This window comes from Callithrix jacchus, chromosome 1 (genome assembly GCF_049354715.1).
Source record: "Callithrix jacchus isolate 240 chromosome 1, calJac240_pri, whole genome shotgun sequence".
NCBI lineage: Eukaryota > Metazoa > Chordata > Mammalia > Primates > Cebidae > Callithrix > Callithrix jacchus.
In genome coordinates, this window is record NC_133502.1 from 144180927 (window position 1) to 144207724 (window position 26798).

Here is a 26798-nt window from a genome sequence, read left to right on the forward strand (position 1 = left end):
TTTTATCTTTATCCAGATAGCATAGCTCCCTGAGGAGCATGGTTATAAAATGAATCTGAAGTCGCAACTTAATAGGTTATTAAAATTGTGAGTGCAGGCTCTCCTGCTTTAGTCTTTCCATAAATTTAAATTGAAGGTCTGCTTTATTCAAAAAGGAGCAGCTTGTTTATGAGGCCAGTGGGAGCAACATTCGTTACTGACAAAAGATGCACTTAACCTCATTCTAATATCTTGCTTTTTTATTTCTGTGAATGAATCTCACCTATTTGAAAAGTATTTTGAAATTTTGTTTCCACTCTTAATTAATACCTAAGTGGAAGGGCCATACTTAGAAGACTTGTTTAAGATTAAAATAAAAATGAATGCTGTAAATAAAAGCTGTAAAGCCTTTACTGCACACATATAAATCAGTTTGTAATCTGATTTAATTGTGTGTGTCTGTATTTTTAAACATTTAAATTTTGTTATATAAGAGAAAAATATCTTGGCCTATGGGGGTTTGATTTTGTGGTCACAGTTGGAATTTATGTAGGAATTGTTCAATAAATCATTATTCACAGTTAAAGGATTAGCAATAATCCTTTTGCTACACTCCCACACAAGTAACAAAGTAGTGACTCAGAGAATATTACTTGATCATATAGAGGCTTTAAGCTTCCTGACATCCTAAACTCCTTTCTTTTGCTCTAGGTAATAGAACTGTTACTTCTTTACTAACGAGGTCATATAGCATTTTCTGTAATTTTCATTCTTGTCTTTTACAAAGGACATGAATTGCCTGTATATGGATATTTCTGAGCCACAGAAAAATGTTCATGAATATGAAAGGAATCTCACATCTGATAGAAAGTTCATTATTGTGAGATATTATTTTATTTATACCTTTCCAATTTTATTTGCTCCAAATGGTTAGAAAACATATGTTTATTTTGGTTGGGCACGGTGGCAATCCCAGCACTTTGGGAGGCCCAGATGGGCAGATCACCTGAGGTCAGGAGTTTGAGACCAGCCTGACCAACATGGTGAATGAAACCCCATCTCTACCAAAAATACAAAATTATCCAGGTGTGGTAACACATGCCTGTAATCCCAGCTACTTGGGAGGCTGAGGCGGGAGAATTGCTTGAACCTGGGAAGTGGAGGTTGTAAGGAGCTGAGATCGCATCATTGCACTCCAGCCTGGGCAACAAGAGCGAAACTCTGCCTGCCGCCAAAAAATAGACAGACAGACAGACAGACATGTTTATTTTATAGGGAGAATATTATCTCATTGCCCATGGCATAATTTTGACATAAAATTTTCTGTTAAGACATTTCTTAGAACAGCCAGAAACAGAAGTCTTAGTAATTTTAATTGTAAGCCTTTGATTTTATGTTAACTGTTATGAAAGCCTTAAAATGTTCTTGTTTAAGTAGTTTCGACTGTGTAAGTTAAGGATAATTTCAAATAAAATAATAATTATTAAATTTGAAATCAGATACTCATATTTACTAAAAACTGTAGGAAAATATTATAAAGTGCACTTTAACCTCGATCTCAGTTTTCTTAATATTTTTACTATTTAAAATTTCAATAATACTTCTACAAGGCTCCCTTTATTCTTGATTTGCTGCAGGTGTATCTGTCTTACAGTGACTTAAGGAAAAAAGCTGATGAGAATTCTGAAGGTTATGGTTTATAGTTAGAATCCTTCAGTGAAAACAAAGATGAATATTTTTCTTAATACTAAAGTAATTTGCTTATATAATTACCTTATTTCTAATTCTTAATAACAATATCTGTGGAAATAAAATGTTTCATGCATATGAGAGAAATTTCAGTAATTATCATTTATATCGACTAAATTCATTTTTAAATGTGGCAAAGCAATGTGTGCTATAAGCTTATGTGTTATTTCACAATAATTTTTGGAAATTTTCTGTTTTAGACAATGTGAGTCATTTAAAAATTATAAAAACTTTTAGGAACTCAAGCAATCTTCTTCAATCAGTGGAAGAACTATTTAGCATTATAATACAAAGGTAAGACCTATAGTATTTTGGCACCTTATAAAACTCCCCTTTCCCCTCAAATTTAGTTAACACGGATACTTAGAATGTATGCAGTACATGTTTTCCACATAGTTATTAGCCTTCAGCTAAAATAAACCCCTTGAAATTATTGTTAGAATAATATACACTAAAATGTTCTAGAGCGTTAATAATACAGTATCCATGTTCCTGTCTAATTTTTCCCAATTATTGCTATTTATTTTAAATTTCCAACAGTGTCTTCTACTTTTTCATATGTGAAGATGAATTTATTCTAAAGACATTTACACAAAACATAGAGAAAATGTCAGGGATTGTCAAGGTTATATTTTAGAGTCAGGTAATTCCTCTCTGGGTATGAAGATAAATCATTTTTTTTAATGTGCCAGTTTTCTCTTTAGTAATGATGATCTTGAATTAATATTCTGTTTGGTAATTCTCTGCTTATGGCCTATCAGTAGTTATTCCTTTGATATGTACTTTGGAAATTTTATTTTAAAGCATGTCATTAATTCTTTAGACTTAATCATCTAGTTCTTTTTGCCAGACTCTGATATTATAATTTAGCAGTAGCCTATGAAAATCATATGGAAAAGAGACAAATTTAAGGCCATTAAATTCCTAATTATGGTTTCATAACAAGAATCACAAGCTGTTTACTGTTATAACTCCCTCACAGTTCTGGAATTTTGTTTTGATTGTCAAGTAATAGATGGATCTAAGTATAAAGATTCTTGAAAGGGCAAAAAAAAAAATCTTTTTAGATTTAAATCCTCAAATCCAACTACAATTAAATAATAAGGCCTTATCAGAAGTTACAAAGCATAATAAAGTGCTTTGTCTTTCCACTTTATTCGTAACTCCCCAAGTTAACTATTTTGGGTTCATGGTTAGGGCATACAATCAGGAATGAAGATCTAGGTTTTAATTTTAGTACTGGCTCTAGTTTTCATGATGTATATAAATATTTCCCCCCTCTGTGTCTGTTTTCTTACCTGTAAAACTTAGGGGTTTAAATGCATTCAAATTGTATCCTGGGCTGGGCATGGTGGCTCAGGCCTGTAATCCTTCAGCACTTTGGGAGGCCGAGGCAGGTGGATCACTTGAGGTTAGGAGTTCAAGACCAGCCTGGCCAACATAATGAAACTCCGTCTCTAAATACAAGAATTAGCTGGGCATGGTGGTGTGCACCTGTAGTCCGAGCTACTTAGGAGGCTGAGGCAGGAGAAACGCTTGAACTTGGGAGATGGAAGTTGCAGTGAGCTGAGATCGTGCCACTGCACTCCAGCCTGGGCGAAAGAGCGAGATTCCATCTCAAAAAAATAAAAATAAAAAAAATTGTATCCTGCAGAGCTTTAGGGATGGAAAAGTAGGTATTAGAGAGGGAAGAGTCTAGTGGGCCACTCTGTAACTCTACAGTCTTTTTTTACTCCTTCACTGCTTAACTAGATCGACACATTTTTTTTTTTTTTGAGACTGGGATTCTCATATTAACCAGGGAGGCAGAGGTTGCAGTGACTTGAGATCGTGCCACTGTAATCCAGCCTGGCAACGGAGCAAGACTCCATCTCAAACAAATAAAATAAAATAAAGAAAAAAAAGAATGGGGTTCTGTTTAAGGTTTGATTGAGAAAAATGTTCTTTAAAAATGAAAACTAAAAACAATCAGAAAACAAAAGTTTTAAAACCATTTCCAGAACAGGCCAGGAACTGGCAAACTATGGCCCCCATAGGCCAACTCTGGCCCAACACCCATTTTTTTTTGTAATGAATGTTTCTTTGGACAAAGCCATGCTTATTCATGTACATATTGTCCATTCTGCCACACAGTAGTTGTGACAGAGACTGTATGACATGCAGAGGTCAAAATATTTATGTAGCGCTTTACCAAAAATGTTTGCCAGCTACTTCACTAGGTATTCACTAACTACGCATATACATGAAAATTAAATCCTTGAGATGGCTTAACTTCTGCTATATGCAGTTCTCCTTCTTAGACTGCACACTAATTCATAGTTATTTCTTTTTGTTTTAATGCAGTATTAAGTATTAATCTTCAGGAAACTATGTTTAATCATCTAGCCTCTATTTCCTTGCACTCTTATTTTTTTTTTTTTTAGACGGAGTTTTGCTCTCGTTGCCCAGGCTGGACTGTGTGGTGCGATCTCTGCTCACTCCACCTCCCAGGTTCAAGTGATTCTTCTACATCAGCCTCCATAGTAGCTGGGATTACAGGCATGGGCCACCACACCGAGCTAATTCTGTGTTTTTAGTATAGATGGGGTTTCTCCATGTTGGTTCCTAGCACTCTTCTAAGAATTATTTTGTGCTTATTATTTTTCCTAAGGGATATAAAAATAAATATTATATAGGAAATGTTTCATAGCCCCTAGCCAGTTGGATAGGCAAAATTAATGCGTCTGAAATGAGTATAGGACATTTTAAGACATAATATGGTACATTTTTTTCAGTCGTGTGAGTCTAAAAGTTTAAATCACCGAAGTCTAAAAGTAAGTTTATTAGGAGTTCAGAGAAAATAAGCATGGCTGGAATAGTCTGTTTAGGTTTTCTTATCTTATTTTTTGATGAAATGTAACTTGAACTGGACTCTGAAGGGTAGGCCGAATTTGAATAGATATCAAGGAGGTCAGGGCATTTCTCAGGTGAGGAAGGTTTAGAGAAGGAAATTAAATTATGGGTGGTGAAGATTATTGGGCCCATGGGAGCAGTGAAAATGAGGCGTGGTATTAATAAAGAAGAAAGAGATGATTACCAGATGATAGAGTTTGATGTGGAAGATACTTGTAAATCATGTTATTTTTCTGAGTAAGGAAGTAATGGAACATACATACGAGTAATCAGTGAGACTTGTTAGCTATTGTTCAGTACTGTGCTCAATGCTTCAGAAGCTACGTAGCATATACATTGTGATCATGTGTTTTCTGGGAGCTTATATTCTGATTAGACTGTTAAGATTGATGGTCAGTTATAAAATGGAAGGGCATCACATGATAGTGCCAAATGTGAGTGATTGAGAGATAGTACTATGAGAGTTTGAAGGAGGGAGAAATTACTGAGAGCTGTTGGAGTTATGAAAAGTTTCTTGTAGGGCTAGCATTTTTGCTGGGCCTTGAGGGATAAGGAAGACTCGTGTAGGTATAGTTTATATAGGTAGAGGGAAGGGTATTGTGGGCAGGGATAATGAAGTGAGCGAAGGTATGGAGGTAAAACATTGTTTTATATGAAAAACAATGAGAAGTCTGACTTAAGTTCAAAATTGGTTAAAAGATATAGTGATAAAGCTTGAAAATAAGGAATTCTGGGGACAGTTTTATGAAGACCAAATGCAAGTTGGGTAAGTTGGATTTCTTTGTCCTCTTGAACTTTTCCAAAATTTTTTCCCCACCCAAGTAATAGAATTGTCTCTTCAAGCAGAATGTTGCTAAATAACCTTCATGTCTAAAAGAGAAATGCAGTTGCCTTAATCGACAGGTTGAATATGGTGCTTACCAGGTTCCACCAGTGTAGCCGCAGAGGCAAATCAGTGGCACCCTTACTGCCCTAAGGAACAGTTTGAAGAATTTTGCACAAAGCCTTAAGAAGCTGTTAAAAGTTTTAGGGCAGGCCTAGTGAAATATGACAATGTGATTAAACCACTGGTATGCAGGTAGAGTGGGAGGAAGCATGGGATAAGAAAATGATTATAGTATGCTAGATTTAAGGACCTAAGGATGGTAGTAATAAGAATAGAAAAGGAGAAAGAAGAATGGCCTTTCAAAGGGAAACGATGCATAATGTGGCAGCTATTATAAGTGACATCACCATGGCTAAATATTTGAATAAACAATAGCTAAGGATAATTTAGAACACTGGAAATACAGAAAATATTAATAGCAAAGAATATATAAGCAGGCAAGGATAATACGTAGAGACAACGTGGAGAGCATTTTAAGGCAGGAATAGTCAATATTGAATTCCAGAGACCATGGAACCCAATTTTGAATTGTGCACTCGGTTTGTGAGTGCACAGTTTCTAAAAATATGGAAATATGGTTTCTATGAATTGAGCATGATAGTGAATAGTTAGATTAAGGTGAATAATAGTGAAATAGAGAAAGTAAACTCAAGAAACAGTCAAAGAATGATGGGCTCCATTGATTGGAATGAATGGGAGGAAAATGAAATATGAGTACTAAAAACGATCTTAGCAGATTTTTAAAATTTGTTTTTTGTGAACTAAAGGTATAGAAACTTGTCTAATATATAAATGTGAAACCAGTAGTTATTCATTTACTCAAACATGTTGTGTTTGCTCTGTATAAGGCGTTGTACTAAGTTCTATGAAAGATTCATTTTCAATAGCAAAACAACCTTAGAATAAACTTAATAGGAAATATATAGAGTCTGTGAAAAATATTATAAAAATTAACAAAGGGATATTAAAGGAGAGTTGATCAGATGGAAGAGCATACGTTTTAACTGGATGAAGAGACATTGTTATTAAGATGCCAACTTTCCATGAAATGATCAATAACAGGCTTGGAGGATTGTTTTATGGCTTGACATAGTGATCTTAATACTCGTCTAAAAAATTATTGGGAGTTTGGTATAGAATTTTTTTTTAAAAAAGCAAATGGTGATGTGTCCTGCTAAATATTAAATTTGACAATAAGCTTATAACAGTTAAGATAACAGAACAGGCCAAGGAATAAACAGACCAGAATAACAGAGAGTGTGTGTGTGTGTGTGTGTGTGTGTGTGTGTAGTATAGAAGTGTGTGTGCATAAAGAAGAGTGTAGTACATTATACAGGTAAGAGTTTTAATTTGGGGAAAGGATGGATTAGTTAGTAAGTGATATTGGAGAAAAGTTACATTTCTGCTCCATAATATACATCAAAAGAAATTCTAGATAATCTTAAATTTGCTGTTAAGATTAAATGAAACTATAAAGTACTAGAAGGAAATGTAAGTGAATGATTTAGTATTTCAAGAAGACTTCCTAAGTATGCCATAAAAAGTCAGAAAAAATTGTTACAAATATGACAAGTGGTCAAGAAACTGGTAGGATTTAACTACCTCTGCATGAACACCTTTGAATGTGAACAGTCATTAAAAACAAAATTGAGAGGAAAATGCAAAAACCCCACAACTTATGTGATTAATAAAAGGGCTTTTAGTCTAATTGTATAAAATAGTCTTAATCTAATACATGAAATAGTCTTAGAAACCAATAAGGAAACGCTCTAGTGGGGAATGTGGGCCAAGCATATAAACTAGTGGTTCCAAAAAGATGGAACATAAGGACAATGTTTACCGTCGCTATTCATAAAAATCTAAGTGCCATTTAAATTTGTAAAGATGGCAGATCATGATCAAATGAGCATTCATATATGTATATATATGGCTGTGAGTTTTAGTGACTCTTTCTTGCTGAAAGGCATTTGGGCCATAATTACCAAAAGTCTTAAATGTGGCTTCTCTGGGCACACTACCTGTGGAGTAGCCCTGCTACACAAGGAGCAGTTAAAAAAAAAAATAGGCTTCAATGTAAGGGATACTTGTATTTGAATGTTTATAGTAGGATTATTCACAATAGCCAAAAGGTAGAAACAACCCTAGTGTCTATTAAGAGATGAATGGAAAACCATAATGTGGTATCTATATGCAATGGAATGTTACTCAGCCATTAAATGTAATGAATATCTGATACATGGTACAACATGGATAAACCTTGAAAACATTGCGTTAAGTGCAATAAGTCTGATATAAAGGGACAAGTATTGTATGAGCCCATATGAATGAAATACCTTGAATAGGCAAATTAATAGGTACAGAAATATATTAAAGTTTACCGGGGGTTGGGTGGGAGAAAGAAATTGGGGGACATTACTTAAAGGGTACAGTTTCTCCTTGGTGGTGATAAAAGTGTTTTGAAAATAGTGATAATGGTTGTACAGCGTTGTGAGTATAATTAATGATACTGAGTTGTACATTTTTAAACGGTTAAAATGGCAAATCTTATGTTTTATATATTTACCACAGTAAAAGAGAAAAATGACAAAAAATAATGTCATGTTTCATTTATGGGAATTTGTTCTAAGGAATAATAGAGTGTATGTAAGGTCTTTATTAGAGTTAGAAACAACCCAGATGTTTAATAATAGTGGACTATTTGGTATGGTATAGTCTATAACCATCAACCGTGATTGAACAAATATTTAACAGAATATTACAGTTTAGGCTGGATGTGGTGGCTTAAGCCTGTAATCCCAGCATTTTGGGAAGCTAAGGCAGGCGGATCACAAGGTCAGGAGATTAAGACCATCCTGGCCAACATGGTGAAACCCCATCTCTACTAAAATACAAAAAACTAGCTGGCTGTTGTGGCGCGCACCCGTAATCTCAGCTATGCAAGAGGCTGAGGTAGAGGAATCGCTTGAACCCAGGAGGTGGAGATTGCAGTGAGCTGACATCGAGACTATTATGATTATGATTTAGTAAGTGAAAATATAGGTACTAAACAGTATGTATCCATTTTTTCATTATGTATAAAAAAGACACTATTATTAAAAATTGAAGTGGTCATCTTTGGATGATAGGATTATGGAGGTTTATCAGATGCTTATATAGACCCTGAAAATGTAAAACTAAGGTTCCGGTTCTTTTTTATTTTTATTCTTTTAAGGTAAAAAGTGATTTTTCTTTCTTTAAATATTAATAAAGGGGTCACAAACAATATATTAGTTTTTTAAAGGAAAGAAACTTTTTATAATTGATTACCACATGCCAGAGTTTGAGATACTCTTAAGAATTTAGGTGAAACTTACAAAATCATTTTTAATACAGAAATCAATGAAAAATTAGTTCTATGTATTGGTAACAAAAGCCTTAAAGTGTACAGTTTTTAAAAATCAGTGTGGCAACTATCCCAGGAATTGGAGGTCTCTGCTTCTTCCCCTCTCTAAGATTCAGGTCGTGTGTGTATGTGTGTATTTTTATTTTTAAAGAACATAAGAGTAATTTAGACTTTCACTTCTAGCCCTGACAGAGTCCCAGGGACTGAATTTACACTCCTGCTTCAAACTAGAAAACCAGTCTACAAAATAAAGAATTGTTTCTGGACATTGGATAATAACCAGTATAGACACTGATCTTAGAAGGGAAATAAAATGATTTCTGTAGCTCTTCCCAACTTACTTCCTAGAGACAGTTTTGGAACAGGGAGAGCAGACATATTGAGAGCTTGGGCAGTGGGTATCACACTACACTGAAGAGACAGAATTTGAACTACAGGGAGGCCAAGGTGTCTAGAATTTCTGAATAAAATTACTAGAGATTAGTGAGATGCATCAGGACAGAAGTGTGGAGATCCACGAATCTCCACAAAACTCACTGAACCTCTTGAGTTTTTGAGTGAATACTGATCTGTGTATGTGTGACAAATTACCCAAGGCTGGAGAAAGAATAACTTGAAAGGAGCAGGTGTAACAATCCATGGAACTCATGCAAAACCTTTACACCTATACATTTCTCTCTTAGCAGTGCTTTCACAGCATTCCATATTTTGGTAGTAAAGCTGAAGAACATTTAAGCCAGACCAATCAGGAATTAGAGAAAGAATAATTCAATTTATTCCTGAATTATTATTAAATTATTTTATTCCTATTGTGAATAATTCTATAAACATTCAAGTACAAACTAATAAACTGATAGGCAAATGTTGATTTATCAGTTCAAATGAACAAATTACAGATGCATTCCACCACATGGAGGAGTCTCTAAATTCCTTTTTTCTTTCTTTCTTTCTTTCTTTCTTTTTTTTTTTTGAGACAGTCTTGCTCTGTTGCCCAGACTGGAGTGCAATAGCACAATCTCAGCTCACTGCAACCTCTGCCTCTAAGGTTCAAGCCATTCTTATGCCTCAGCCTCCCGAGTAGCTAGGATTACAGATGCACACCACCACACCCAGTTAATTTTTTTGTACTTTTGGGTAGAGATAGGGTTTCTCCGTGTTAGTCAGGCTAACCTCAAACTCCAGGTCTCAAGTGATCTGCCTGCCTTGGCCTATCAAAGTGCTGGGATTATAGGCATGAGCCACAGTGCCCAGCCTCTAATTCTTTATACTAAGTTATTGAAGCCAGACACAGTTGACTATGTACTGTATTAATCTTTTTCTATGACTATTCTATAAAAGACAAAACTAATGACAGATCAGTGGTTAACAGGGTTAAATGGAAGAACATTTATTGTGAAAAAGCATTAAGGAACCCTTTGGAGGCATGAAAATGTTCTGTGTCTTAATTGTGGTAGATATTACATTATAAATTATGCATTCGATTTCTCAAAACTTACTGTAAATAAATTCTGTAAATTATAAAGGTGATTTTTGTTGTTGTTGAGACAGGGTCTTACTGTGTCATCTAGGCTGGAGTGCAGTGGTACAGTTGTGGCTAACTGAAGCCTCAAACTCGTAGGCTCAATCAATCTTCCCATCTCAGCCTCCTGAGACAAGCAACATCACACCTAGCTGATTAATTTTTATTCTTATTTTTATTTGTAGAGACAGCATTTCAGTTTTGCCCAGGCTGGTCTTAAACTTCTGAGCTCAAGTGATTCTCCTGCCTTGGCTTCCCTTGGTGCTGGGATTACAGGTGTGAGACAGTTTCTGGCCTGATTTTTAAAATCTGATGAGACAATATATTCATATAAGAAAATATGAATTATATGAATATCAATATGAATTCTTATATGAAGACATTCATATAAGAAAATGTTTTTCTGCATACTTCACCCAATCATGATAGTTCTATTATAAGACATGAAAAAGAGGGAACTTTTTCTTTTTTTGAGATGGAGTCCCACTCTGTTGCCTGGGCTGGAGTGCAGTGGTGTCATCTCAGCTCACTGCAACCTCCACCTCCCGAGTTCAAGCGATTCTCCTGCCTCAGCCTCCCTAATAGCTGGGACTATGGGACTACAGGCACACGCCACCACTCCTGGCTAATTTTTTGTATTTATTAGGGATAGGGTTTCACCATGTTGCGCAGGCTGGTCTCAAACTCCTGAGGTCAGGCAGTCCGTCCACCTCTGGCCTCCAGTGTGCTAGGATTACAGGTGTAAGCCACTGTGCCTGGCATGTGTTTTAATATTACATTGATAATTTAATATTACATTGATTGGCAGCTCACAGCTCCTTGTATAAATGGCTCAAAAAGCCAACAACAGGGGAGTAGTTAATTCAGATACATTCAAACAATAAAATACTGTATAGTAATTAAACATTAAGGTCTTTCCATCAATAAAATGGTAACCTTTTTACAATATAGTCATATGTCACCGACAGGGATACATTCCAGTAACTGTGTAGTTGGGTGATTTTATTGTGTGAACATCGTAGAGTATACTTATACAAACCTAGATGGCGTAGTCTAACAGATACCTAGGTAATATGATATCCTATTGCTCCTAGGCTATGAGCTTGTACAGCATGTTATTGTACTAAATGCTGTGGGAATTTTAACACAGTGGTAAATAGTTATATATCTAAACATAGAAAAAGTACAGTAAAAATATGGCATAAAAGATAAAAGTGGTATACTGGTATAGAGCACTTACTCTGAATGGAGCTTTTAGAACTCGAAATTGCTCTGGTTAGCAGTGAGTGAGTGTTGAGTGAATGTGAAGGCCTAGGACATTACTGTAAATTTTATATGCACTGTACACTTAGGCTACACTAAATACATTAAATTTTTTTCCTTAGATTAAACTTTGTTGTTGTAACATTTTTTGTTGTATCAACTTGTTACATTTATTATTTTTTTTGTTTTCTTTTATTTTTTCCTCAGGAGGTTGGAGGAAAACTTGTTACTTTTTAAACTTTTATTCCTGTAATACTCTGCTTAAAATACACTTTGTATAGCTATGCAAAAATAATTCATTTGTGTCCTTATTCTGTAAGCTTTTTTTCTAAACATTTTTAAGTTAGTTATTTGGTTTTTGCTTTTTAAACTTTTTTGTTAAAACCTCATACACAAAAGCACACATTACCCTAGGCCTGATAGAGTCAGGCTCGTTCGTATCACTCCAAATCTGGTCCACTGGAACGTTCTTCAGGGACAAACACACATGGAACTGTCGTCTCCTGTGGTAACAGTGACTTCTGGAATTCTTCTGAAAAACCTGTTTTACAGTTAACTTTAAAAAAAAGTAGGAGTACACATTAAAATAACAATAAAAAGTATAGTAGATACGTAAACTGAAAACAGTCATTTATTTTCAAGTAGTATGTACTGTGCATAATTGTATATGCTAGACTTTTAATGACTGGCAGCACAGTAGATTTGTTTACACAAACATTACCCCAAACCCATGAGTAATGCATTGTTAAACCATAACAGTGACTATACCATCACTAGGTGACAGGAATTTTATGGAACAGCTTCCATATATTTGTTTTGTCATTGACATGGTATATGACCATATATTGAATTGAGAAGAAAGGACATACATCAGGATCTCACTTTTGTTGGGGAAATAATTTGGTATGGGGTATTATTTTATGAATGTATGTATAAAAAAGATATTAACTATCAAGCTTTATTTAAGGGAGTTAGGTTGGTAGCAGTTTTTCTTTTTTTAAAAAAATAAAACATATTTTGAATTTTCTATTCAATTATTTTTCTCTCCATTAGAATATAAGCACCATAAGAAGAGGAATTTTTGTTTCCTCTCTGTTGCCAAATTGTAGATCCTAAAACAGTATTTCATAAATAATGTGTAGAATGAATGAATGAATTTTATAGCTAGCTGGGCCTCAGACTAGATTTTTTTTCATTGATTTGTTAGTTTTGGTTTTAATTACATAGTTTTGATTACTGGAACTTTATGGTTCTATCTGGTGGAATAACGTCTCTTTGTTAGTCATGTTTAAATTACTCGACTTTTTTTACACAACTTACAAACACCCTTTTGAGTTTTTTGTTTTGTTTGTTTGTGTGTTTGTTTTTTTGAGACAGTCTCACTTGGGCACCTAGGCTGGACTGCAGTGGTGCAATCTCTCTTGGCTCACTGCAACCTATGCCTCCAGGGTTCAAGCAATTCTCCTGCCTCAACCTCCCCTGCAGTTGGGAGTACAGGCGTGCACCACCAAGCCCTGCTGATTTTTTATATTTTTCGTAGAGATGGGGTTTGTTCAAGACCTCCTGACCTGAAATGACCCACCCACCTTCACCTCCCACAGTGCTGGGATTACAGGTGTGAGCCACTGGGCCTGGCCATAAACATCTTTGGGCTTTAATTGGAATTGCGCTAGTTATGTATATTGATTTGTCATCTTTCAATTAGGAGTTTAAGACATTAGAATGAATTATTTAGACATTCCATATCTTTCAATAAACTTCATGGCTGTTTAAATATTAGCTGGCATACTACTTTTAAATATATTTCTAGATGTTTTAATTGTGTTGGTGTTGCTATTGACAACTGGTTTACTTTATATTTCTTCCTGGTATGTAAACTGTTGTTTTGTATATATTTTTATTAAGCCATCTTCCTGAAAGATTTTTTTATTATTATTATACTTAAAGTTGTAGGGTACATGTGCAGATCATGCAGGCTTATTCCATAGGATGCATGTGCCGTGGTGGTTTGCTGTATCCATTGCCCCGTCATCTACATAAGATATTTCTCTTAATGCTATCCTTCCCCAATCTCCCCACCCCCTGCTATTCCTCCCCTAGACCCCCAACCCCCAGCCCCTGGTGTGTGATGTTCCCTTTCCTGTGTCCCTGTGTTTGTTTTGTTCAATATCCACTTATCCGTGAGAACATGAGGTGTTTGGTTTTCTGTTCTTGTGTCAGTTTGATGAGAATGATGGTTTCCAGTTTCATCCATGTTCCTGTAAAGGTCATGAACTCATCCTTTTTTTATGGCTTCGTAGTATTCCATGGTGTGTATGTGTCACATTCTTTATCCAGTCTATCATTAATGGGCATTTGGGTTGGTTCCAAGTCTTTGCTATTGTGAACAATGCCACAGTAAACATACATGTGCATGTGTCTTTATAACAAAATGATTTCTAATCCTTTGGGTATATACTCAGTAATGGGATTGCTGGTTCAAATGGTATTTCTATTTCTAGATCCTTGAGGAGTCACCACATTGTCTTCCATAATGGTTGGATTCATTTACACATCCACCAACATTGTAAATGTGTTCCTTTTTCTTCACATTCTCTCCAGCATCTCTTGTCTCCTGATTATTTAATGATCGCCATTCTCACTGACATGTGGTGGTATCTCAAGGTGGTTTTGATTTGCATTTCTCTAATGACCAATGATGATGAGCTTTTTTTCATGTTTGCTGGCTGCATAAATGTCTTCTTTTTAAAAGTGTCTGTTCTTATCCTTCGCCCACTTTTTGATGGTGTTGTTTGTGTTTTTCCTGTAAATTTATTTAAGTTCTCTGTAGATTCTGAATATTAGCCCTTTCTCAGATGGGTAGATTGCAAAAACTTTTTTCCCATTCTGTTGGATTGCCAGTTCTCTCTATTGATAGTTGTTTCTTTTGCTGTGCAGAAGCTCTTAAGTTTAAGTAGATCCCATTTGTCTGTTTTGGCTTTTGTTGCCATTGCTTTTAGTGATTTAGTCATGAAGTCCTTGCCCATGCCTATGTCCTGAATGGTATTGCCTAAGTCAAAAAATTTATAACTCAATGTTAAGTTGATTAATGGAAACCAAACCTTTATACCTTAAAAGATATCAGTAGAGGAGGTAGCTGTTTTTCTCCATTTTTTTTTCATCTTAGTTGTTGAAAGCTTCCTGTCACAATGGTGAAATATTTATCATTTAGAAGTGAGCAAATTCTCAGTAGCCATGTAGTGATACTTTTAGGTACATTTCACCTTCTCCAAGGTGTTAGGCAGAAATGTTGGGGAAGCTGGAAGGCTCAGTACTCTGTTCTTTGGTCAGCAAGTGATTGTTGACCCATAATTAATTAATAGAAGAAGCAGATAGTCTCAGTGTTTTGGGTCTTTTATCAAACAGGTAAGTTATTCTTAGGATCTTTTCACTGTTACTTCCTTTCTGCTATTCTAAAATATAATCCTGGAGTCTCTTCATTTTGTTTCTGATTGTCACATTTCTGCAAACAGCAATGTATTGTGTTAATAGTTATTTCATTACAGACATTTCTGTGTTTTGGTTTACATGTGTTTTTGCCTTATTTTTCTTAAATTATTTAAGGGGAAGAAATATGTTTTGTGCAGAATTGTGTTAATCAGACGTGTACTAAGCAGTTACTGTGTACACTGCAGCAGTGGAAGGGAACGATAATAAAGAGCCCTTATGTGCCATTTCTGACAGTATAGAGGCAGAAACAAAGAATCTCAAAGAATAGGCGTCTTGCCAAAATTTAAGAAGCTATGGAGTGTCCATTTGATTCTATATTCTATAGTCTTCGACCCTGGTTACACATTAGAATCATCTGGAAAATTTAACAAATCTTGTAGTTTTATTATACTCACCGTCACCATTTATCTGGTCAGAAAATTGATTTCTAGAGATAGGGCCTAAGCATCTAGGTATGTGAGAGAGACATAGAATTTTTTAAAGCTGTTATATGGATTTAATTTGCCATCTTGGTGAAGAACAGGAGTCAGCAAACTATGCCCCATAGGCCAAATCCAGCCAACCTCCTGTTTTTGTACTGCCATGGAGCTAAGAAAGGTTTTAACTTTTTTAAATGGCTGGGGAAAAAATCATGACATGAAAATTATATGAAATTGAAATTTCATTGTTCATAAATCAAGTTGTATTGCAACCAAAGCCTTTGGTGAATTTTTCTTGGTGTGTCAAGAAATAATTGTTGAGAAACTTTTTCATAAGCATATACATAAAGATACATAGGAATATTTGGGTTCAGTCACCTCAAATTGCAAATCATTTATTCCTTTTCCATCTGTTCTTTCAATGAAAGCATAAATACATTTAAAAAAATTGATTTAACTGTTAATATGGGAGAGGAGAAATTGCTAATTCAGTACTCATTTGAGCATGTAAGGTACTATGGCTTTGTGTCTTCATACTGACCAATTCACATGAGACAGTATTCCCAGATTGGTGGTGCTGACTTATTAAAGGTTTAAAGTAATGTCGCCATTCTAATTTCATTTTTAAATCAAATGTTCATGGATTCCTATAGATAAGATATCCCAAAGAAGTACTTATTTTCAAAGTACAGATGCTCCTTAACTTACAATGAGGTTATATTCTTATAAGCTCTTTGCATATAGAAAATGTTTTTAAGTCAAAAATCTATTTAATAAGCCATACCCACCCAACATTATCGTTTAGCCTAGCATGTCTTAAGCTTGTTCTTATTTTTGTTTGTATTAATTTATTTTACTCTTAACTTCTAAGGAGAGGAATTAAAATAATTCCAAATGCTGTAATTTTTCTCAGCAAATTTTAGGCACAAAGACCTAGGAAATTGTGAACTACTTTCTCTTTTGGCTTTTGGACTTCCTGTTGGGTTTCAGGTATAATATACTTATAAAGATAGATTTTTATTAATTGTGATTGAACTAGTTACTGAGAGCACCTTCTGAAAACTTTTCTTTTCTTAATTATATATAAGTGTTAAATAATGAGATCACAACTATTTTTGAACAATTAGAGGTTATGTTCTTTAAGAACTGATTTTGTAGTCCCTATCCATAAATTTTTCCTTACCTTGTTTAGTGGTAAGGTCAAGTAACCATTAAGTAGACTGAAATAGCCCCAGCTTAGGCATTTATTCACCATCTTTTAGTATTGCAGTGGAACCACAGAATTATTAGGAATGGCAGAGAATGGCACTACATAAATCAGTGACAGGAGACTGACAGGGTCAAGAGAAAATGTTGGAGGGTTTTATAAATCCAAATCAAAGGAAAGAAAGAAGAAGAAGGAGGTAAGGAAGTAAAGATAGGAAGATAGGGATTTTGTTTTTTTTTAATACAGAGTCTTACTCTGTCACCCAGACTGAAGTGCAGTGATGTGATCTCAGTTCACTGCAGCCTCCTTCTCCCTGGTTCAAGCAATTCTCGTGCTGCAGCCTCCTGAGTAGCTGGGACTACAGTCACCCGCCACCACGCCTGGCTAATTTGTGTATTTTTAGTAGAGGTGGGATTTCGCTATGTTGGCCAGGCTGGTCTCAAACTTCTAACCTCAGGTGATCTGCCTGCCTTGGCCTCCCAGATTGCTAGGATTACAGGCTTGAGCCAACATGCCCAGCCAGGATAGCTGGATCATTCTAGATCTATTCTAGAGGTTCAAGCATTAACACTAACTCGTCCCATTTCTCAGATCTACTTTACTCTGTGCTGACTGGCTTCATTCTTAGGCCTTCTGTAGTATGAGGAAAATGGCTGTTGGTACTTCAGACTACCGTGTCCTTAACATCTGTGTCTCAGACAGAGATAGTGTCTTTTTTGATAATTCTGGTTAAAGCACGAGAAGTTCTTTCATCGATTCAGCTTTGGTTATTCGTGGTCCAGTCAGTGGGGTCTGATGTTTGGATTGGACAGGTGTGAATGGTGTACCTGCCCCCCTAATGGGTATGCAGTGAAGTATAGAGTAACCCTCTCTTACCACCATCTAAACCCTATGGATAGATTTTCCAATAAGAAACACTGTTGTTATCAGAAAGAAAATGGATGCTAGAGAGAGTAAATAGTTAACTGTTAAAAGACCAAAACCTAGCACTTGTATCATCTAATATAGAATCTTGTATACATTGTACACTTCATGTTTTTTAGGAAACTTAAAATATGCTTAAATAATCTTTGTGAAAGCTTCAAAAATTCTTCCAGGCCTTATGTATTTGTCCTTTCAGCATTATAAGTTTATGAAAATATTTTAGCCATTCTTCTAACAGTTTATTGGATGTCTGCTATGCTGTTTTACCTGCAGTGCCATTTAACCTTTTCAAAAATTGACAATTTAAAAAACTTTCTAAGTTTTATTTTTACTTGAATATGTATAGTATATTCAATTCGTATTTGAGGGGTACAGTATGATGTTTAAATACATATATATACTGTGCAATAATCAAATCAGGGTAATGTATCCATCACCTCAAACATTTGTCAATTCTTTGTGGCCAGTACATTCAAAATCCTCTCTTCTGGTTATTATGAAATATACAGTGTAGTATTATTGTTCATTATAATTACTCTGCTGTGCAACAGAAAACTAGAACTGGAACTCCTATTCATCTGTTCTTTTATATCCATTGACTAACCACTCCCCATCCAATCTTTGGCCAGTCTCTGGTAACCACTATTCTACCCTGTACATCTGTGAGAGCTGCTTTTTACAACTCCACAAATAAGAGAAATCATGGTATTTGGGGCATATTTCATTTAACATAATGTTCTCCATGCTTATCCATGTAGCCAAAAAGGAAAGGATATTATTATTATTATTATTATTTTTCTGAGACAGAGTCTTGTTCTATCACCAGGCAGGAGTACAGTGGCGTGATCTAGGCTCAGTGCAACTCCTACTCCCAGGTTCAAGCAATTCTCCTGCCTCAGTCTCCCAAGTAGCTGGGATTACAGGCTTGCACCACTATGCCCAGCTAATTTTTGTACTTTTAGTAGAGACAGGGTTTCACCATGTTGGCCAGGTTGGTCTTGATCTCCTGACCTCATGATCTGCCCACCTCTGCCTCCCAAAGTGCTGGGATTATAGGCGTGAGCCACCACACCCCACCTTTACTCTTTTTTTAATCACTGAGTAGTATTCATTGTGTATCTGTATCACATTTTCTTTGTTCATCTGTTGGTGGGGAGTTAGGTTGATTCTGTATCTTGGCTAATGTGAGTAGTGCTACAATAAACATGGGGGTGCAGATATCTCTGACTACTGATTTCATTTTCTTTGGATAAATAACTCAGTGGGATTGCTGGATCATATGGTGGCTCTGCTTCTAGTTTTTTGAGGAACCTCCACACTGCTTTCCATAATGGCTGTACTAATTTACATTCTCACCAGCATTGTATAAGGGTTCCCATTTCTCCACATCTATGCCAGCATTTGTTTTTTGTCTTTGTGATACTGGCCATTCTTTATAGTTGTGAGATAATACTTTATAGTTGTGGGAAAGTATCTTTATTGTATAGAACTATTTTAACCAAGGCTCACAGGTTATCTCCCTACTTTTTTTATTTTTAATCTAAAGTGCTATCAGCTTTTTAATTCCTTTGCATAACATACAGTAAACCTCATCTGGAAGACCCATACATGGCACAGTGCAGGCTGCTCAATATTTCTGCCTTGGAAGGATGAAAGGCTGAGTTGAAAAATCATTTATCAGTTTCACTCCAGTTGTTACATTTTGGCTTTAGAAACATCCTTCATCTCCTGAGTCTCATAATCTCCTGCCATTGAGGTTGTGTCATAGATAATATATCACTCAAGTGCTTTCAATTTGAACTTCAAGAGGGGTGCCTATGTCTCAGAAGTTGCCTATAGGGACTATTTTACACTTATTATTTCAACTCCTCCCACCCTAGCTTGTTGAAAGTTCTCTAACCAAAGGTAATTCTAATTGCCTTTGAAATCAGTACTAGTCAAAGTGTACAGTAGTTTTATGAAGACTGAGCCCTCAATCTGAAGTTTTTTAAAAAGAAGACACATAAGAAGGCCCAAGATACCCTTTTGCCCTTCAAAATGAACTGCCAGTGCCTCTGCCTTCATGCCTTAAGTGAACATATTACATTGGAACAAGATTATACTTATGGTTTTACTTAAGAATAACTCTCCAAGAAATGTGTTGTTTAGCAATATTCCATTCAAATTCATAAGCCCTAATTGAAATTACTTTTCATTCTATCTTTCTAGCAAGACTTAAGCTTCATGAATGGATAGTAATTCTGCCCTCATGTTTCAGGGTTCTGCTTTCATGCTCTATTCTCCCTCCTTTCCTGCAATGCATGTCTTTCCCCTTGACTATGTCACTTAAAAAGCTATTCTTTAAAATTAGTGGTATTGCTTCTTATTTATATATTTTACCCCCTTAACCATACTGCAAATCTCTCAGAATCAGGAACTGTATGCCTTGTATTTATTTTGTATTTTTACACAATGTTCACTTAGTTCAAATAATTCATAAATTTTTAGCATCTAGGTTATAATGTCACAAAATAAGGCATAGTTCTTGTCTTCATAGTGCTTTTTAACCTTTAGAAGAGATACGACATGCAAGTCTAATATACAAGAGTTATTAAAGAGAGCAAAATCAGTTTCTCTCAGGAAAACAGTAAGGACAAACTTCATAAAGGAGATTGTATTAGAGCCAGGCCTTAGTAGCACTAGATTATTGGGATATTTTAATTTGTCTATTTGCTGGATCACAGCATTATAGAGGAGACATATAAAGGAAACAATGGGATTGTAATCCCTTCTATCTGTAATTCTTGGAGGTTGGCAAAACTCATTCCCATTTTTATCTCATTACCCTTTGAATCAACATACTGCATCTATTATGAACATGTAAAAATCTCACCTGTTTAGTTTTCAGAGTTTTTTTTTGTTTTGTTTTCCCTAATTGCCTTGGTGGTTAGAAAACAGAAATATCAGAGTCTTGACTTCTCTCTGCCATGATCTTTTGTGTTGAGATTAGCACTCTTGAAGAAAGGAGAGATTTGTTTATAGCATCTGCTCTGACATGTCAGTACTGATCCTACCCTGATTGACCAGATTTATTAGTGACTGTCTTATAATACTACTGTAACATTACTTTTGCTTTCCTTTTCCATCTCATGCAAAAAGAAATGAAGTAGGAACTTTTTGCTTGTTTGACGGTATTCCTGAATTTTTTGGTATGCTTCTCTGAGGTGATTTAGCCCTTTTGGAAAACACCTGCCATGATATGTAAAAACATTTATATTGCACTGTTTTGCTAAATAATTTTCTTCCTTTAACAGAAGTATATTTTAACTGTTGGTTTCTTTTTCTTTGTGTTCCAATATTCTTTGAGGAGAATAGGAAATGGAAGAAGAAACCTTAGTAAATAAGTTTTTTTGTGTTACAAAGAAACTATTTAATAATAAGTGTTTCTTGATCCACTTGATGTCCACCTTTTTTTTAACAATATCTTTTATGGAAGGGAAAATTTGGTTTTGATTTTGCTTAGATGAAATTGCATTCTTTTGCTATTATTCAGGAGACTGTTTCTCACCTGGTTGATCATTTCAACTATTTCTTTCTGTGCTTCAAATCATCAGAATCCCATTTGCCCATTGCAGACTTGGCCTGTTGAATAAATGTGATGGCAGCAATTAACATTATGATTTCAATGAAAACATAAAAAGGAAATAGTTGCAAAGTTGTAGTAGGGAAAAACAAAAGCTGGAAAAGCAGCTTTTTATAAATAATTATGAAATTATTTTCATTCTTCCTACATACGATTGAAAAGTAAACAGATTCTCTGGTTATTTTGCATGTTGATTGTTTCTGCCATGTAACTTAAGACTATAGTTGTGGTTCATTTTGCTTTTAAATTTCAAGAACAATACAATAAATTGGAGATGTCAGTGTTCTACACAGATAAAAAGCCAAAGAATTTACAATGTTCCCTTACTTACACATAAATGTAAGCATAATTTTTCCTAACCAGTAGGTCATTGTGTTATTATTGTGTACTGCAGAATGTATTTCACTTAATTTAAAAATAATTATTAAATGGTTAGTATTTCAATTTGTATTTAAAAGAACGTTATCTAAATATTTACATAAAGCAAAAGCAGCCATTCTTTTAATCCTAAGTGTTTACTATTTTTCATTATTTAATATTGATTTTTCTTTTTGTTGGTATTAGATTCTTATTACAACACCTTTGCTCTTTGCCCTGTGATGTTGCTTTGTTGGCTTGTTCATCTACGTAGTAGACCTAGATGACCTTCATGTTCTAGTCCTTTGAGTTTTTTACTAGGCTGAACCAAAAGAAAGCAATTGGTTGCTAGTAAAAGAACTGGACAAAGGCAGAGAGGGAGGGTTTTAAGCATGGATACTGCCTTAGAAAACAGCAGATATATCTCAGTTCGGTCTGTAAAAACCAGCTTCTATAAGGCTAGGCCATCACACTGTCATTTTTTATTATTGGTTATCCCTTAATCTCTGTACACTGTTGAAAAAGTGATGATTCATCATAGGATGGTTTGAAATAATTGGCCTGTTCAAACCCTTTACAGTTGGGGAAGTTGGTTTTCTACATTTTATAACCCTGATGTCCATTACGCATGTATATTTGGGACACTGCCTTTTAACTGCATTGTGTTTTACCTGTATGTTTAGTTCAAGGTGAGATTGGTTCCTAAAGCTTTTTAAACAAAGACTTTTTCTTTTTGCGGTTTTTGTCTTTTAATATCAATATTGAATGAAAATGTATGGGAATCATTCAGATATGGTCAGTAGACATTAAAATAAAAAGGAAAATGTTTGACAGTTTCCCTGAGTAAGCTGCTGAGGCATTTATATAGCAAAATGGTGTATTAAAAGCCAATTATTAGAATAATGATCAACGTAAAACCTGGGCTTTAATTTACACAACATTAGAAGGTTGTCTGTTGTGGTTGAGGGTTTGGGGCAGTATACATTTGAGTCTGTGAATACTCCTTATAAGTGTCTCATGTGAAGAGAATACAGAAAAATCTTTAAAAACTTAATTACTTACCTTTCCCATGATTGGTGTTTATTTTTTGTTCAGGTCCAGTTTTTCTTATAGTAAAACAACTCAGTATATATTTTTGGCTTTAGATTATTACAAATTTAATCTATTTTCTCAGAATATTAAATTTACATTTAAATGTTTTATGTGCCATTATGTATTGTTAGAGAATTTTTATAGAGGTCAATAAAAGAAAATTGCCCAAATTCTAACTATGTCAACCTAGTATTTAATTAGTTGTGTGTTAGAAGGCAGATAAAAAAATTTCGGTTACACCTATTGGTAATGGTTACAGGGTGAATTCTGGTAAGGTATTATATAAAGGCCAGATAAAATAAAATATTGCTATTTAAAGTTTGTGGATAAGAAATCTTTTATTTTTCTTGTCACTTAAGATTAAACCAAAAGATAATTTTGTTACACTCACGAATATTTAAAACAATCTTTAAATAGAGAAAATCTGACCACATTTCATACTTCAACTCCTACGATAAAGGAAAAGAAGCAGCAAGAGTAGCAAAGGTTGGGATAGGGTTGGGCATACTTTACGTCATTTCTCCCAAAAGGACGGAATTCAACAAAAAAATTTTTTTCTAGCTAAAAGGCTGTCATTTTGTGTTTATTGTTGTTAAGAAGAAGCTACCCAACTAGGATGAAAAACATTGAATATACATTAAAATATTGACATAAAAGAAAGAGCTAAAAGACAGATATTTGTCAATAATGTGGATATATTTCAGATTTATAATAATACTATTATCAAAATGTTATAAAGGATTAAATAAAATTTCCCCTTTAAAAAGTAACAATTCATTTAACAAAATAATTTCTGAGTTTAATCTAGGCCTCTTAACACCCTTGGACCTCTGAATTAATAAAAGGATTTATATACATAATAAGTGTGCACATTACAATAAGGTATCTGGGTCAAATATGTTTTTCTTGTTTTTTATTTTGATGCTCATTTAAGAATTTTGCTTATAATGTGCCAAACCTTTAGCTATTTAGATATGTCCCAGTCATACTTAAAATGTTTACTTAGAGCTAAGTACTTGGTATGGTAGTGACCTGGGTAATAAGTATATAACAAAATGTTACAAATGAAAAGCTGTTTCTGACTTAAACTGTTGATTCTTCTACATTAGTGCTAGTAAAATTTATGTCTTCTTAGCTCCAAGTAGTGGTATTTTATAATGCCATAGCAAAGCACGATTGGAAATGAGAAGTGCTGTCTCTTAGAAGTTCTCTCATATTTCAGCTAAAACATACTCAGCAAAAAAGATATGTAAATTAAAAGAAAATCTCCAATTTCCTATTCTGAGTAAAGCTTTGATTTTTGCTGATTCAGGAAGTGAGGTTGACATTGGAGCTTCTCATTTCATCTGGAATAATCACTTTTTCCTTTTGAAAAGTCTTTCATTTTAGCAGCAATATCTTCTAAAACAGTCCATTTTGCATGGATGAACCTGTTTTTCTCTAGATAACACAGAAAATACAACTATCATAAACGGTAACCTGCTTTCTACAGTAAAGCTTTCCTGAATGCCCAGTGAGATACCAAAGTGCCAGGCTGTTCATTCTGGAGATTACACTGATTTTCTTAGCTACATCTCTACTCTAACCCCCCAAATAACAACCCCCAATAAAAGAATTTTATAACTTCCAAATTGACTACTGTAATAAAATGTTTCACCCCAGGTTTAGATAAATAAGATGCTGACTATCTAATGAAAGTGGCTGATGTCAGTAGAGCTCTCCCCTAAGTCAGTGGCTTATCAGCTTAGGATCATTCAGAATATATAATTCCAGTTCTTCTTGAAAGATTGCACCATTGTTTTTTGTTGTTGTTGTTAAAATTGGTGTTGATTTATCTTAGTGGTGCTGATATTTTCCTCAGATTTTCTATTAGTATTTTTTCTCCCATCTGAATAAATAATGAACTTGCTTTTGTTATAGGAGTAGGTACATGGGACATCCAATAGCATTCTAAATATTTGTCTGCCAAATAAGGAAATCATAACTGCTTATTTGTATTAAATTAGTATTAAATAAAATGATTAACATTTGAAAATGTTTTGGTATAATCTACATGTAATCTGTTAAAATTTCCAAACTAATGTCAAATTCTTTATTGCTTGGCTTTCTGCCAAATGATGTTCAGAGGAAATTGAGTTTTTCTTTATCATCTAAGTTAAATGAAAATGTATGTGATGTTTAGCTTTGATTAGAGAGTTACAAATGGATCCATGGAGTTTTGGTTATCTAATTTCTATGCTATATGTATGGGGCACTTCTTTGCTTCCCATGATAGTTGGGATGGTGCTGTGGAACAAATGTTTGCTTATGCAGTCTTGTCCACAATATGTATTTCTGTTGTTATTTGAATTGTTAATGCTGTGTAATACCAACTACTTATATCAAAATTTGTACTCTATGTAGATAGTGCTTTTGAACTTCTTTCTGATAGTACATATCCCTGTATTAATACAATAAAGCCAAGCTGACAGAGTGACATATGAAGCTCTTATTAAAAATGTATTGTAATTGTTGCTGAGATACTAATGAAAATCTAGAGCTTGCTGCCTCAAGTTATTTTAAATTGTGTATTTTATGTTTACATTTTACATTTACATATTAATTTATCTGTTAAGAATTGCTTTCAAATTAGAAGATTTATGTATGGTTAGACAAGAGTATGAAAGTATATTTGAACTTAAGCAATCAGTTCTTTGTATCAGCACAGTGAATGGTTTTGTATTAAGGAAAGCCAGATTCAGTGACAAGTTTGACCCTCACATCTGGAATTGCCATGAGAGAAAAGGAATCTTGGGAATCATATATGTATACCTATCTATGACATGAGAAACATATTTCTTTTTTTTTAAAGCATATTTCTTTCATTTTAGAAAACCAAAAAGCTCAGATTATTATTATTAACATTTAAGTTTTTTATCCAAAACATAGTTAAGAATTATGGCAGGAAATACAGAAATATTTCTGAGCGACGTTTATGATATCCAAATACTGCAGCTTTTAAAGGAATTCATGGATAAGCCGTTTGAAATTTATGTATATTTGTTTTATGTTGATATCATAGGTCTATCTTATAAAATTTAAGCATATTATGAAAACAGATTTTAAGTATTTAGTAAGGCCTTCTCTGGAAAATTCTAAACCTTTGTTTTAAAATTACATCTGTAGATCATCTGGTCACTCTAATATTGTGAAATTATTTTAACATTGAGTATTGCCGGCTACATGCTTTGGCAACTCTTTAATCCAACTGTTCATTTTTGACAAAATCTTACTTTTTGAAAAGAGCTCATTTTAGAGGAGGTATTAATATTGCTTTCTCAGTTTTTAAAACTACCGTTTTGTAATTTACTAGTCAATTTTAAGTGCCACAGAAAGCACTACGTAGTATTCAAGATCCATGCTTTCAGGGTTAAAACTGAGTTTATATACACACATACTAAATATTTACAAAGCCATAGAACAATTCAAGCTGCACTGTGGACTATGCTACAAGAGTTAGAATGCTTTCTTTTCAGACGTTGATTTGAATACAACAAAAAATTGTCCAGACAGCCAACTGAAACCTGGAAAACACTTTTCAATCTGTAGATACAACTGTATCAGCAAAATGTTGATCAGAGTTCAAATGGAAACATTAACTAGTCTAGCTAGCCTTCCGGTGTTTTCATTGCTTAATTCACAAAGAGAATCACACAATGGATTTTTACATAGTAATAACATTTTGCTGCAAAATTGTATGGTCTGTGGATATGACCATAGAGTTTGTCTTGTCTCCAGATTTTCTATTCTGTACATCTTGTGTCTCATTTTATTCATTTTTTACTTCATTAAACAATAAGGAGTTACCTTAAATCAAGCATTTTTTAGTATGTTTATTATCTCCCAGTGGTCCTTTGTAATGCCATATTGTTACTGCCCAGCTCGACATAAAAACTTACTCTTTTTACTTCTCATACTAGCCATTTTGCAAGCCTGAGCTTCTTTGTGGTACAGGTCAAGTACTTATGGAGTAAAGTTA

General features: G+C 34.4%; 1 protein-coding gene and 1 long non-coding RNA gene across 26 annotated transcripts in view; one reads left to right on the top strand and one right to left on the bottom strand.

Moving 5' to 3' along the window:
- Positions 1–26798, top strand: part of ZCCHC7 (zinc finger CCHC-type containing 7) — a 264591-nt gene that overhangs the window by 130327 nt on the left and 107466 nt on the right. The gene's annotated exons all lie outside the window — the stretch shown is intronic.
- Positions 1–26798, bottom strand: part of LOC118143050 (uncharacterized) — a 50098-nt gene that overhangs the window by 12646 nt on the left and 10654 nt on the right. Inside the window, exons 1-4 of one of the 5 annotated variants that reach the window (XR_004727129.3) lie at positions 21257–21457; positions 20582–20702; positions 14780–15172; positions 12080–12226 (exon numbers count right to left, since the gene is read on the bottom strand). This is a non-coding gene — a long non-coding RNA (uncharacterized LOC118143050). Of the gene's footprint in view, positions 1–12079; positions 12227–14779; positions 15173–20581; positions 20703–21256; positions 21458–26798 lie in introns of those variants that run through there. The other 4 variants (XR_013535433.1, XR_004727131.3, XR_013535429.1 and 1 more) reach the window with 4 other exon arrangements.